Raw genomic sequence first — 15,537 nt, forward strand, 5'->3', positions numbered from 1 at the left:
CACAGAAGCAAGTGTTCCCACTGTGGTCCAATCAACATTTTCACAAACTTGCTGTCAACCCCTGCTCTAGTCTACTATGAGGCAGGGGGCTCCCCAGGTACACATAGAGCTTCCCCAGAGTTGAGGATTCCTGACTTCCAGCTGGTCTTCAGGAACCCAGGGTTCCCCATACAGCATATACTTCTGCAGCTTCCTTGGGCCTAGGCAGAGCCCTGCCTCTTTTAGTCACTGATTCGGTCAGAGGGATGTGGGCGCAGCTTTCTATAGGTAATGAGAAAAAAGGGCAGTTTATTCACATGTGTGACAATGAAGCTGAAGGTTGAGAAAGAAGGTTAAAAGTTAAAGAAGGAGGCTCTGAAACACCCAGGATGGTAAGGAAAAGGTTTTGTAGCTGGGGATGAATTAGACAAAGCAAGTGAGATAAGAAGCAAGCTGTTACTCTAGGCTGGTAACCACAAGCAAGCTAATTGCCACAAGCCCTTGAGGTACATATAAGACATCACTGTCTTTCTCTATATATTCTTAATTCTAATGTGGCTAATTGTAATAGACTCGATTCTTAGCGAGGACAGCTTTGAACAAGGAGCTTCCAGCCCAGACCCACAGACAAGGGACTAAGTGTGGAGTATCCAGGACTTCAGCTACATCGTGGTGGCTGGGATAGGGTTAAGTCCTTCCCTGGTGAAACTACAAGCTGGTCATGTAAATGTGAGAACAAAGGGAGCTTGGGCTAATTAACTGGCAGCACAGAACATCTGCAGAGTAGATGTTAACAACACTAAACAGGGCTAACAGCTAGCAGCCAGGGTCAACAGCTACCAAAGCACAAGTCAGAGGTTGAGAGGGGGGCTTCAGATGATCTTAATTGGGTGGGCAGCTTAGGAATAGAGCATGACCATTTTTTGTGGCAGGCCACTGGGACGTGTGTAGAGCCATTGGGTTCTCCACTGGCTTGGCCCATGATAGCCCAGAGAACTAGCCCATCTCATAGTGGTTACCTCTGCCTTTGTCCAGTTTCTGCTGTGGCCCTATGAACACTCTAGATGAGGAAATTTGATGGCCTTTCCATCTTCAAACCCCCCTGATCTCGGGAGTTTCCTTCACTTCCCCTCCGTTTCTCACTTGCCTGTATAATAAAGCTTGCTTTCAATTTGTGTGTGTGTGTGTGTGTGTGTGTGTGTGTGTGTTCCCCCAAGTGCCACACCTTTATTTAATCTTCGTTGGCACAGGATAGTGAACTAGAGAGCCACTAGTTGGTCATTGGTGACTGGGTCTGGCACCCTCCATTCTTGGGTCAAGCACACCAAGGCTGAGAAACCTTTTATCATACTAAAAAGTTTTATATCAAGGGGGGTAGATATTTATTTCACTCTGGCCAGGAGTGCTGGGAAGTCTGAAGAATCTTGCATCATTTTCTTAATCTCTCTCTTTTTAATTGCTCTTCACTATCTGTATTAGGCTCTTTTTGTGGCTATGACAAAAACCGCATAAGGAAGGCATTGTTTGCCTGGCTCCCAGTCTGTCTGAGAATAGCAGGGAAATAACAGCAGCAGGAGTGTGACGTGGATGGTAACCTCTCTCTCTCTCTCTCTCTCTCTCTCTCTCTCTCTCTCTCTCTCTCTCTCCCCCTCTCCCTCTCCCTCTCCCCCTCCCCCTCTCCCTCGTCCTCCCCCTCTTGCCCTCGCCCTCCCTCCCCCCCCACAGAGAGAGAGAGAGAGAGAGAGAGAGAGAGAGAGAGAGAGAGAGAGAGAGAAAGTCAGGAAGCAGAGAAGGGACATGGGACATGAAGTGGGGCCAGACTTCAAGCCTCAAGGCCCACCTCTTCCTCCAGTGAGGCCTGCATCTTAGCTAGAGAAAGTACCCAAGGAGCTAAAAGGATCTGCAACCCTATAGGTGGAACAACATTATGAACTAACCAGTACCCCGGAGCTCTTGACTCTAGCTGCATATGTATCAAAAGATGGCCTAGTCGGCCATCACTGGAAAGAGAGGCCCATTGGACTTGCAAACTTTATATGCCCCAGTACAGGGGAATGCCAGGGCCAAAAAGTGGGAGTGTGTGGGTAGGGGAGTGGGGGGGAGGGTATGTGGGACTTTTGGGATAGCATTGGAAATGTAAATGAGGAAAATACCTAATAAAAATATTTAAAAAAAAAAAAGACTCTACAACCTGAGTTTACAGCACCAGCAGCTTCTCCCGTATGTTCAAACACGTGAGCCTGTGCGGGACCTTCCGCATTCAAAACACAACAGTATCTTTCCTTTGTATTAAATGCCTGGTTCTGTGTTTTCTATTTCACTCTGCTGGGCTCTGTGTTTTCCTCCAGCATGGGAGGACTTTCTTCCACTCTCTGAGACATGTCTGGGAGCTTAGCCTGGATGGGAAAGTCTCTGTCATTACTGCTCTCTACTCGATGTAAAACTGCAAGTGTGGCTTCCATTCTCAACTGCTTCACATCTGCAGACTGATTCTCTATCTCTCAGGGCTCAAGATTAACTCAATATTTTATCTTTTTGTTTGTCTTAGAACATGTCAATAAGACCACAGCCCCCTTTATGCTCATTAACATCTGTTATCAGGTTTGCAATTGACATTAAAGATAGTCCAGGAACAAACACACAAAAAAAGAGCCCAGGCTCTGGTTGAAGATTCTATGCTCAGAGACTGAAGAGATGGCTCAGTGGTTAAAAGCTGCATAAGGCCCTTGCAGAAGACCTGGGCTCTAGAAAGTTTCTAGAAGTTTCCCATCACCACACAGCCGAAGCTCACAACCGAAGTATCACAGATTCAATACCTCTGATTCCTGTACTCAGGTGAGCATACATTCAGACATACACACTCACATACACACACACACACACAGAGAGAGAGAGAGAGAGAGAGAGAGAGAGAGAGAGAGAGAGAGAGGAAGGAGAGAGAGTGAGGGAGGGAGGGAGAGAGAGAGAGAGGGAAAGAGAAAGAGAAAGAAAGAGAAAGAGAAAGAGAAAGAGAAAGAGAAAGAGAAAGAGAAAGAGAAAGAGAAAGAGAAAGAGAAAGAGAAAGAGAGAAAATAATAAAAAAATTAATTAAACATTTGTTATATTCAATTAATTCAGTGTAGAATTCAAACCCTTTGTTTTAGCGTCTGGTGTATCTGTCTGACTATCAAACAGCTGTGCTTTCTCACTATTATGCTGACTTGGGTCTTGTGATTTGTGACTTAGCTTTATGTGGGGTTGTTGTTTGCTTGTTTGCTTTTGCTTGTTTATTATAAAAGTTCATGACTTTACGATTTATTCAGGAATTGTTCAGCTCATTTTTGTGTAACATAGTGGTATTTTTGTTTCTTTTCCCTCAAATGCTAAATCTTCACGTGTGTGGTAGCCTATTTTAAAAAATTTCCATTTGCCTGAATTTTCTGTTTATTTCAGCATTTATTTTTGCTAAGGGTGTCTCAGAGAAATGGGTATCTGTGTTGCTACATTTCCTCTTTCCCCTCCCCTCCCCTTTCCAACTCCATATGCACACACTCTCCTTCTCCCTTCCTCTTTCTTTCCTCCCTCCCTCTTTCCTACCTCTTTCACTGGTTTTGCAATACCCACTGATGACATTTTGCACACTTGTATGTTTATGGGTTTGGGACCTACTAATGGCTCTTGGATAGCCTCTCGGGACCTGCCTCTCTGAAGAAAACCGACTGCCCCTTCCTCGGCAGCCATCCGTTGCCAATAGTTCCCCAGTGGGGAACTCCTTAAGTCCTTCCCTCGTCCATATTAGAGATTTGGGCTGGCTTGATCTTGTGCAGGTGCTGTGCGTGCATCACAAGGACAGTGTGCAGCTGTGATCTCATGAACGTAACTCAGTTGTCATGTGTGACAAATACCTGCAGATGTTCAAAACCTTTCAGCCCTCATCAGAAAAGGCTTCTTTTTGCCGTTCATGGTGATTAATACAGAGACCCACAGCCGGTCAATGTGCAGAGGATAACGCAATGTGAGTGCTCAGCTTTAGTGAGACATCTGTATCGCATGTATCCCTTCCAAGGCTCAGGGGTCATCGTGAAAGAGGGAACAGAAAGATTGTCATCTTATGCAAAGATTAACTTCTGAAGAATGCCCACGCTGGGGTGGTGCTAGCTTACATTCCTGGCAGCAGTGTTCAGGACCCTTCCCTCCATGTCCTAGCAAGATCTATATCTTATCGGGAGTTGACAGGTAGGAATCCCATTGAACTGTGTTTTCCTCATGGGAGTGGTGGTGATACTGAGTGTGTTTGTATGGTCATGGTTCCCTGTATCTGGACTCAAGCGCTAGTGTCAGAGATTTTTTTTCTATCTCCTATAAGGATCACTTTCCACCCCTGCATCTTCATCAGCCACCAGAAAGGCGGGTGTTCCCTGGGAAGTATGAGGTGAGGCATGAAACCTTTAGTTTTCCATCTTTTGTTCCCCTCAGCCACTTCCGGCCAACTGCCGCTTTTACAAATCCTGGATCTTTATGAAGGAGCTTTCAGAGATATTTTCTTTATCTTTGGATTTGCTGTATTTTTCTCAAGTATGCACCAGTATTTAGCAGTATTAGCATCCTGAGATGGCTACCTGAGCATCAGTGGGAAGCAGCTATCCCAAGTCCTTTGTCCACTTAGGGATCATTTTCTTCAGCTATTTAATTATTGATGTTCTTTATTTCTTCCTATCAGAACTTCTATCATTTATGTACCAGTTCTGAGGACAGCCCATCACCAATCCCGAGGCTTTAAGACTTCTGTCTCATGCTTCTCCCTGAAGACATGAATTATTAAATAAAAATCTTAGTGCCAGACATGGATTACCTCCATGTGAGTTATGGGTTAGAGAAGCCTCAGCAAATTTGGGTTATTATTATTGAACTTGGTTAGTCACCATAGGTAAGCAGTGAGACTCTACTGATGAAGACACAAAACATTTTGGTTGCAGGACTTAGAGGAATCAAGTAGACTTGAAAACTTTCTCCTTGCTGAAGAGCATCCACAGTACAGGAAGGTGTTCCACAGGCTGCTGGGGAAAGAAAAGTTAAGTCTCCCAGCCAAGATGTACCCACTGGGACAATAGTGGCACAAAGGTTAAGGGAGTAATAATTATTGCTTTTGGATTGGATTTGATGCCTGTTCCACAGAAACATTTCAGGCCTGCATACCTGGAAAGTCTATGGCTTGGGGTGTGGTGTGGTCATTGGTCCTGAGAGTGGGTAAACCTGATGCACCTACTACTATTGTTGTGCTAAGTAGATCTGTTGCCAACCTATCTTCAACATAGCACTGTTTATACACACAGCTTAGCATTGGGCTCATCCTTGGCCCAAGAAGATTCCTTCTACCGTGGTCAGCAATGCAGAGACTCACAGTAGATGAAAGGTTTGAGAATAAGTTACTGTTGAGTCCTCATCCCTAAGTGAGACATTTATATCCACCACAGCAAGGCTCGGGAAACATTGCGGCACAGTGGGCAGAAGGAATGCAAGAGCCAGAGGGTGAAGAGGCAAGTTGCCCTTGGATGTGACGTGACTAATGCATTCATGAACTCACTGTAGCCATCAAGATCTGCATGTGATCAAGCCAATGAGATCAGGCAACATTACAGCAGACAGCGCTAACTAGATTCAGTGGTGAGATAAAAGATAGATAGATAGATAGATAGATAGATAGATAGATAGATAGATAGACAGACAGACAGATGGTGGTGGGAGGGGATTTATTGGGGCTGTCTGGGGTGCTGGGAGGGAGTGGATAGGATCTAGATACATTGAACACGTATGAAATTGTCAAAGAATAAACAGAAGATGTTTTTACAAAAGACTTCTATCCCTTTTACAAAAGACTTCTGTCTCTTTTGCTCAGCTGTTTACGTCCTTCTTTCTCTGTCTTTTCAGGGCACATGCTCTGACTGGTTCTCACTCAGAAAGCCATACCGTGTTCCAAGAATTCTCTTTCTCAGCACACTTGACCCCAATAAGCATTCTGACTGTGCTTCTGTCAAAGGTCTGCTCGTCTCTCTCCGCCCCTCTTTACTGGAGTTTATGCTAGGGTTTCTGCTTGTCTTGCTCTGGCTGCCCAAGTGTTAGGCTGGGCTGTCTGCTGGAATAGGCAAGAAAGGAGGGGACACAGGTTCTTGCCACGGAGAGCTGTACTGTGGTCCTCAGAGTGGCAGAGGGAGGTTTGATGGCCAGGCCAGTGGCCTCTCAGGTCTATGAGGAAGCTGCCTAGCTGTGAGGGATTGCTGGGAAGTTCCTGATGTCTCTGATCATTATTTCTGGGACTCTTCTCGTGTTTGTTAGGGATCAGTCATAGCTCATTTTAAAATTCTGTAAGAAATCCCACATTTAGCAAATGGCACTTGGCCTTCCTACACTATGGACTGGGGATTGCATATAAAAGTTAGCTACCATTCTTGTCCCCAGAACCATCCTGGCTGTATCCAGGAGCCATCTGTACAGGGCCTCCACCCCCAGAGCATCACAGGACCAGTCTACCACCAGGTAAAGTGGTGAGCCACAGGGGAGGGTCCTGGGGTACACAGCCCTGGAGACCAGCCTCTCTATAACAACTTCCCACCTGAACTTTCCTCCCCAAAGACCCTTTGCTTCTGAATCCCTTGAATCCCATGAATGTAGAGGAATGTGAGGCCTCTCAGGATGCGGTGTGAACCTTCCTGGTCCATGGTCACTACCAGTGTTCTTGACATGGGGATGTTTACTGCTAACACAGAGGTGTCCCTACATGGTATTGGAGCTGCTGTGAGCTTTCCCTAGCAGAGACCCTGGCTCCTGCTAGCCATCTGAATGTAGAGTGACCACATGAGGAAGGAAGGTGTGTTGGCTTTCTAGCTCAGCCGTGTGTTCCTCCAGGGAAAGGGACCAACAGAACCACAGTTCATTTGCTGCAGCAAAAGAGCAGGTAAATGTTGAGCAAGGGAATGAACAAATGAATGAGTAGATGACCGAGTGAGTGGATGACCGAGTGAGTGGATGACTGATGACCGAGTGAGTGGATAACCGATTGAATGGATGACCGATTGAATGGATGACCGAGTGAATAGATGACTGAGTGAGTGGAAGACCAAGTGAGTGGAAGACCGAGTCAGTGGATGACTGAGTGAGTGGATGACCGAGTGAGTAGATGACCGAGTGAGTGGATGACTTCATAAATCAGGAGTGTAAATGGATGAATCAGTGGATGGATGAGGGAATGGATGAGGGAGCTGGTGATGCCCCCCCAACCTCAACAGGCTGTCCCTTACCTGTAAAATAAGGACTTAAGCAACTAATTCCCAGCCCGTCCTAGCTCTGAGAGCTTCGATTCTGAGCTTTAGTCACAGAAAACAAATATGCTTACACTCACAGTATTTTAGCCAATTCTTTCCAGAGTAACTTTTATTTTACTGGCAACTGCAACTCACTGTGTCTCCATGTACATGATGAGCATCTGTCTCTCAGCCACTGACACAGCTGCAGGGTCCTTTTACAGAGAGAAATACTGGCCTATCCAGGAATCAGGATCGGAAAGCATGGGAGAAACTGCTTCCAGCCCCACCCAGTCTCTGAAGGAGACTGGATCCTTGCCTGCCAACAAAGTGTGCTGAGGCTGTCTGCCTGGTGACTGCTGCTTTTGGCTTCAAGGACACCCTGCTCTTCCTTGCAAATCCCAGGTGCTCTATCATAAGCCTCCTGGTATAAAGAGGGAGGGAACTTGAAGGCTGGAGATCCATGGAGCGTCCTCCAGCCTCATAAAAACTCCGACTCTGGCCCTGACTCCTGTGCAAAACCTATTTGGATGCTGATCTCTGAAGACAGGTTCAGTTCCATTCACCTTGGATTTCAGGTACCAAGACACTGTCTGTACAGAGCAGAGCCTTGATACAGTTTTTGTTTAACTTGCCCGATTTCGTCAATAGAAAAAGAACTATTATTCTGTGCAGAAATTCCCGGTTGAATTTGCTGCCCGAGATCCAGGCTGGAAGAAAACATAGGCTCCAAGACTTCAGTCTCTGCAGAGTGCACAGCACTGAGATGACATAATTAACTTCTCAGTTCCAAGGTGGTTTGATCTAAGTCCAGTTTTATTATAGTTCAGAATCCCTTCTCAGGCTTCCCTTTAGTTCCCCTGCCTCTTTCTAACACATGCATGTGCTATTTTGATACAGAGGCTCCAACCATACTTCTACTCTGTCCGACAATGGCCTTACACAGCTCAGACTGCTGGCAATGGTGAGGGCTCAGTGGCACTTCTAGAAGGTAAGTGTTTTGTCCTCAGGGGCATCTCTGAGTTCAGTCCATCCTGAGAGAGGGGTGACCTGGAGTAGTAGTCATTGAAAGCATTTAGTACATCTTTCTAGAAAACGTGTTTGAAGAAACACTGTGGGAAGAAATCTGGTCCTGTTGCTGATGGAGGAAGCAGGTGAGCATCCACGTCAGGAAGGAGTTTCTTAGATTGTTCAGGAGACTTGAATACTTCCTTGGCCTAACAAACAGCACATGGAGGGGACCTCAGTACCTGTAGGACCAGGTGCTTCTGCCCATGGCTCAGAAACCCCTGGCATGAGCTCACAGCACTGCAGTTGCCCTGCTGGAATCAGAGATGGCTGGATGGTGTGATCTCTTCTGTAAGTGTTCTGGAAAGGTCAGGCTACTGGACTCTTCCCGGGGGACTCTCTGCTGTCAAGAACTAAGACCTAAGGGGATTCTGAAGCCAGAGAAGAGTCCACACGGGGGACCAAGAATAGGTGAAGGAAACAAAGCTTGCGCTTGTGAGATTTAAAAGGGGGGTTGTTACTGGAGATGGGGCCCATAGGGAGAGGAGAGGGGCATGGTGGAGAAGGGGAAGGAATGTAAACAACACATCAAAATCTGTTTGAAAAATTCCTTAATGAAGCCTAATTCTTTATAAACCGATTAATATTAAAATGAGAGGACATGGGAAACCAGCTCAGCTCTGCGGCTGTTCTGTGATGTCATCATTGGCCTCCAAGTTGGGCAGCAATGTTGACTCTCTAGGGAGCTCTTCTTGTCTGCACTAGCACACAGGTGAGTCTTGTCTATTTTAGTTTCTGATGATGCTCCACTGACATCTCTCCCCATCCTGCCCCACAGAGAGTGAGACTCCTGACCACGGACTGGACCCTAACACAGTAACCCAAAACAAATCTTTCCTGGAATGGAAAGTCTAATCTAAGAAGACGGTGCCGAGAATGGGGTTGTTTCTGTGGCTGTGTGGTGATGTAGTTAGAAACCTTTGGAAGTCGTTTGTAAGAGGAGTTTAGAAATCACTAGTCAACTAGAGAAGCTGGAGGATGCCATTGGGTTTGAGTGTTTTATTGAAAAATTTTGCAGCTATGTTCATCATAGAGATTGCAATTTTTCTTTCTCTTTCTTTTTTTGAGATGATTTAATTTGATTTTGATATTAGAGTAATACTAGACTCATAAAGCTAGTTTTGAAGCCTTCCTTCCTTTCCTACTTCATAACTGGTGTTAGTTCTCATCCATCTATAGATAGTCCCATACCCTTAGACATATGGCAATACTAATTGAATTTAGTGGATTATTTTAAAAAAATGACATGAAGCTGAGAGAGGGGTGTGTTGTAGGGAATAGTTGGGAAGATGGAGGAGGGAGAGAAGGGATAGAAATCATCACACTCTATTATATACATGTATGAAATTCTCAGATGATAGAGTAATAATAAAATTTCAGACTGTCCATGAAATGAAGATAGCCACTATTAAAAGGACCACATAAGCTGTTGTTATGTTAATATGGCAAAGAGTTCATCATTACCATGGGAGAAAACACACACCCACACCCATAAACACACATACACACACACACACACACACACACACACACACACCCATACACACACACACACACACACACACACTCCAGGTGGCAGCTGAGGCCAATGAGCAAACCTTCAGGATAGGCTGTAAACACAGTGAGAGTGTCAGCTCCACACAACTGGGAGGAGGAGCAGAGGACCTCAGGGGCATGGGTGTCCTGCTCACTACTTTGCCTGAGGGTTCCAGAAAACATACAGACTGAGACTTTCCCAGCTCCAGACAGGTCCTTCTCTGCCACCTGAGGGCAGGATAGAGATGCTGTCCCTGTCCCCAGCGTCCTTTCATTCTGCTTCCATCATTTCATGCTGATCCCATGACAGACATGAATGTCATGATTCTAAGGAGAATTAAACCTACCTGAAGGTCTACGACAAACTAAACACTGAAACCATCCTGGGCGGAGAGGATGGCTCAGCAGATAAGTACTTGATGTCAGTATTGGCAAGCTGGGTTTGATCCCTAGGAGCCAGTGGTGGAAGGTGAGAGCTGATTTCGATAAGTTATGATCTGACCTCCGCACGCATCTGACTCCATATGTAAACAATAAATAAATAAATGCAATTTAAAAATTACAGGTTGAAATAATCTAAATGTCACAGATGTGTGGAGACTGTGTAACTGGTGGAGCATGATACCCTAGCTTGGTTTCCAGTTTTTGGAATAAACACTATGATCAAATAGGGAAGGAATGATTTCTTTCAGCTTACAAGTTGCTATCCATCACTGAGGGACGACAGGGCAGGAATTCAAGCAGGAGCTAAAACAAGAAACACAGGAGGACACTGCTTGCTGTCTCTCTGAACCTCTGCTCAACGAGCTTTTAATGTAATCCAGGCCCACTTGCCAGGGATGACACCGCCCACAGGGGGCTGAGACTTCCCATATCAATCATGAATCAAGAGAATTCCTCACAGAGGAATCTCTCAGCTGAGATTTTGTTGGATGACTCAGGGCTGTGTCAGGTTGACAGCTGTAGCTGACTAGGACACATAACCTTTTGTTTGCTATTTTCTGAAGTACTAAATATACACATTCATGTTGAGCAATGCCTCAGAATCCACTGGACCCTAAAAACCCCAAAATCTATCCATGTCTGTGCATATAGTTATATATAAATCCATAGTTTCTGCGTGTAACCTATGCACGTCCTCTTAAAACCCTTAATCATTCTAGGTTACTTATACCTAATACAGAATAAATGCTGAGCAAATATGTACTCTGGGTGGCCAATTGCAAGAAGAAAATCTGCGTAGGTTAAATACAGGTGAGGTCTTGCTCCTTAATATTCCAGATCCTTGATTTGACCAATTCTGTGGGTTTATATGGAGACATAGAGACTGGCTGTGTGTGTGTGTGTGTGTGTGTGTGTGTGTGTGTGTGTGTGTGTGTGTGTGCTCATGTCCTCACATGTAAGTATGTGTAAGTGTATATTTGGTTTTAGCCTGGCTCCCCTGAATGCACTAGAGGACTGTGTTATTTGCGATTCCTGAATCGAATTCAAAGGCCTCCTCTCTACAGACATGAGCGTTCCAACCCCTCAGTTCTCTATGCATCTGGAAAATGACCCAGGTCCTAACAGCTAAAAGCTCCCTGCAGATCTGAGGACACAGGACTCAGTGGGAACTCTAGGGCTGGATCTGCTGTGTGTGGTTACAGCAACAACCAGGAGACTGTCCACTGTGCAGAAACTACAGTGTCCAGCATGGATGAAACTGGCTTCTGAAGACAGCTTGGCCCTGTGCTGGGGTGGGCATGAGCTGTCTCAGGAGCCCAGACCATGCTATCCCTGAGTCTGGAATGCGTGGCTTCTCCGACCTTTCGAGGGTAGTGAGCTGTTGACATCCTATGCAGAGGTTTCTTGGCAGTAGAGAATAGGCTTGCTTTCTGTTGCTTGAGCATAGGAATGCTGACTGGCCAGTAAAATTGGCCTAGGGAACTGTTGGTTAAATGAATGGAGCACTTTGAATGTCTGCTCGGTGGGGACCACTATCAGCAAAAGCCAACTGACCACAAACGCAAGAGAAAAACCGCCCAAGACACTGTAGAGGCAAATAAAAAGATAAAATGCCTTGGCCAAGTGGAGTGTATTCCAGAAAGGCAAAATTGCTTTAACATTTAAAAACAGAAAACTATCAATGTACTTTACCTCCTTAATAGAGTAAAAAAGAAACTAATTATCATCTCAATAGCTCAGGAAAATGTGCAAGGAGATTCAAAGTCCATTTATAATGCAAGCGTGCAGCATGCAGGGAGCAGGAGGGTTTCTCTAATGCTGTAAACCGCATCTAAAGCAAACCCTCCTCAAATGCACACTGCAATGCGAGAAGCAGGGAGCTGCTCTGCTGCAATGGGGCATGCTATGTGCCAGGGTGGTCCCCAGCCACTCGGTGGTTCATAGAGGAAGCAGGTGATGGTTTGGTATAAGTGGGCCTTGTCCAAGCCATAGAAAATTTAGCAACTAAAACCAACGTGTCCCAAAGAAGAGACGATCTCCAAGCTGTGGTGCAGAAGCCATGAGTTCCCACCTGCCCAGCTGCCTGCCTAGTGTCAGACACCAAGGGTGTGAGCTGCTTCCTCAGGATCTGTCTGTCTGTCTGTCTTACTGGTGTCTGACTGACTGGCATCCTATCATCCATCTATTCATTCAAATACGTATCACTTTTTTATAACATCACTTCTCTATTAAGATCTATCTTGGTGTACTTTGTATCATCTTTCTATAATCATCTACCTATATATCTATCTTTTATATGATTCCAACATCTATCTTTATCTATCTATCTATCTATCTATCTATCTTTCTTTCTTTCTTTCTTTCTTTCTTTCTTTCTATCTATCTATCTACCTACCTACCTACCATCTGTCTGTCTATCTATCGTCTATCTATCTACCATCCATCTATGTACCATCCGTCTATCTACCTACCATCCATCTGCCTATCTATCTACCTACCTACCTACTTACCTACCATCTGTCTATCTACCATCTATCTATCTATCATCCATCTATGCACCATCTGTCTATCTATCTACCATCCATCTGCCTATCTATCTATCTATCTATCTATCTATCTATCTATCTACCTACCATCTGTCTGTCTATCTATCGTCTATCTATCTACCATCCATCTATGTACCATCCGTCTATCTACCTACCATCCATCTGCCTATCTACCTACCTACCTACTTACCTACCATCTGTCTATCTATCATCTATCTATCTAGCTAGCTATCTATCTATCTATCTATCATCCATCTATGCACCATCCGTCTATCTATCTATCTACCATCCATCTGCCTATCTATCTATCTATCTATCTATCTATCTATCTATCATCACTTCTCTCTTCATTATCCATCATCTATATATTCCCTATTTATAATATCTATTACCTATATGCCTCTCTATCAATCATCTATCATTCATCTATTTATCATATTTACCCATCACCTATCTATTCATCCATTATACTCCTTTGTGTGTATTATCGATCCTTTATGAACTCATCATTTATCTATAATCTACATATCTATGCAAACCTCTATCTTCTTAGCTGTCTATCATATATCTATCTACCCATCCACCTATCTCTATCCACGAAGCATCCACCTGTCTCCTTTCTGCCTACACATCAGAGCTGCCTAGGTGCAAGACTCTAGCACAGGTTTGGGATAGCATGAAGAGGAGAGTCTAAGTGGTCCATTTTCTACATAGTGCTGTGGTTTCTGCATCGTTCTTCATTATGACTGAACACCAAGCTCTAAAAACAGCTTCCAGTTCAGAGGGTATTCTGATGTCTATAGTGATAGAATAATAATGAAGACTTCAGTGAAGTCTACTATGATGGCAGAAATGAAAACTTCCACTTCAACAAGACTGGGTTTTACTATAAGCACAGTACAGGAACCAGCAACAGATACTCCAAGAGGGACTTGCAGAGACGCCAATGTGAGAAGGCCCAAGTTGAACTCTGTAGCCCTCTCACTATGGCAATGTGTAGGCCTTTAGGGTCCTGAGGAGCTTTTGGCTGGGGACAAAGCCATGTGCACAAGGTCTCACACAGAGCCTGGGATTTCTTAAGTTATGGAAGAAATCCCAGTGAGCAGGACAAAATGGGGACAAGAAAGTTATTGCCATAGTAACAGGCAGCTAGAAGCTAAGCTGGGGAAAGGGACCAGAAGGCCACAGCCAGATTCTCCTCCCCTGGCACCAGAGCATCTTCCATGGCTATTCCTTTGCAGGTCCATCATGACTGGCACTTTGTGGAAGCTAGAGACTGTGGCCAGGCCCTGAGGGAGAGTTCCTCAACCCATCACTTCTGTCCTGTCCCCAATGTCCCTATTGTCCCCAATGTCCCCAGTGTCACCTTAGAATGCCAATACCTCCTATCATTCCCTATCACCTGTCCCAGAGACAGCTTCTACACCTCTCTAGGGGACCAACTTGCCAATTCCAGCATGAGAGGAATTAGCTATGAGTCAGGTCACTGGGCCTGGGAGGCACAGCTCTGTCCAAATTGTAGTTCAGGTGTAGGACAGTAAGAGACTGGAAGAGTGACCCAATGTGGGGAATGGCTTCTCAACCTGTTTGGAGAGATTGAGTGGCATCAGGAAGAATGTCCCCCTAAACCAAATCCAGTAAACAGATGCCACTAGAGTGCTCTGAACAAGTGGGGCTCACCCTGACAGGCACCAGGGAAAGCCACAGAGATTCCCACAGTGGCTCCTACAGCAGAGAAGACAAAGCAGCCACCACAGGTGCTGTGAGGGTTAGGAGACCCCGAGCTCCTGGCCCTGCCAGCTGAAGCCTGACTTTGGATAGCATACTGGAAAAAAGCCCCTGTGTCATTGGCTTCCTCTGACGTCATAGCACCCCCAGGGCCCCAGAATATTCTTCTGTGAACACCCAGTAAACAGGCACAGAGTTGTACCCTGAAAGGCCCCAGCAGTCCAGCACCCTCCAAGAAAAACATTTCCCTTCTGTCTTAGTCAGGGTTTCTATTGCTACAGTGAAAACACCATGACCTAAAAGCAAGTTGGAGAGGAAAGGGTTTATTCAGTTTACACTTCCACATTGCTGTTCATCACAAAAGGAAGCCATGGCAAGAACTCAAAGCAGGGCAGGATCCTGGAGCCAGGAGCTGATGCAGATATCATGGAGGGGTGTTGCTTACTGGCTTGCTCACCATGGCTTGCTCAACCTGCTTTCTTATAGAACCCAGGACTGTGGTGGCCCCATCTATAATGGGTTGGACCCTCTCCTATTGAGTGCTAATTGAGAAAATGCTTTGTAGCTGGATCTCATGGAGGTATTTCCTCAATTGAGGCTCCTTTCTCTGGGATGACTCCAGTTTGTGTCAAGTTGACATACAAAGCCAGCCAGTACACCTTCTCGTATGCAGATCCAGGGAAGTAGCGAGAATGGCAAAGAGTTTGTTCACTGTCCCCCACCGACACTCACACCAGTGGTCCCCAGGAGTAAACATAAGCTCAGAGGAAGGAAATGGTCTCTTTGCTTGAAGCCCTTCCACGGAGCCTGACTCTGGGAGCTATGCAGGGGTAGGCCTAAGGACGCAGTGTCTCCCTGGAGCCTTGGACACTGCTGGGGTTATAGACGTGCAAGAAATGATCCTGAAAACTAAGCTCTAGCACTTCTCACTCAAGGCACCTCTGCTTTGCTTGTGACTG

This window comes from Mus musculus, chromosome 15, assembly GCF_000001635.26.
Source record: "Mus musculus strain C57BL/6J chromosome 15, GRCm38.p6 C57BL/6J".
Classification (NCBI taxonomy): Eukaryota; Metazoa; Chordata; class Mammalia; order Rodentia; family Muridae; genus Mus; species Mus musculus.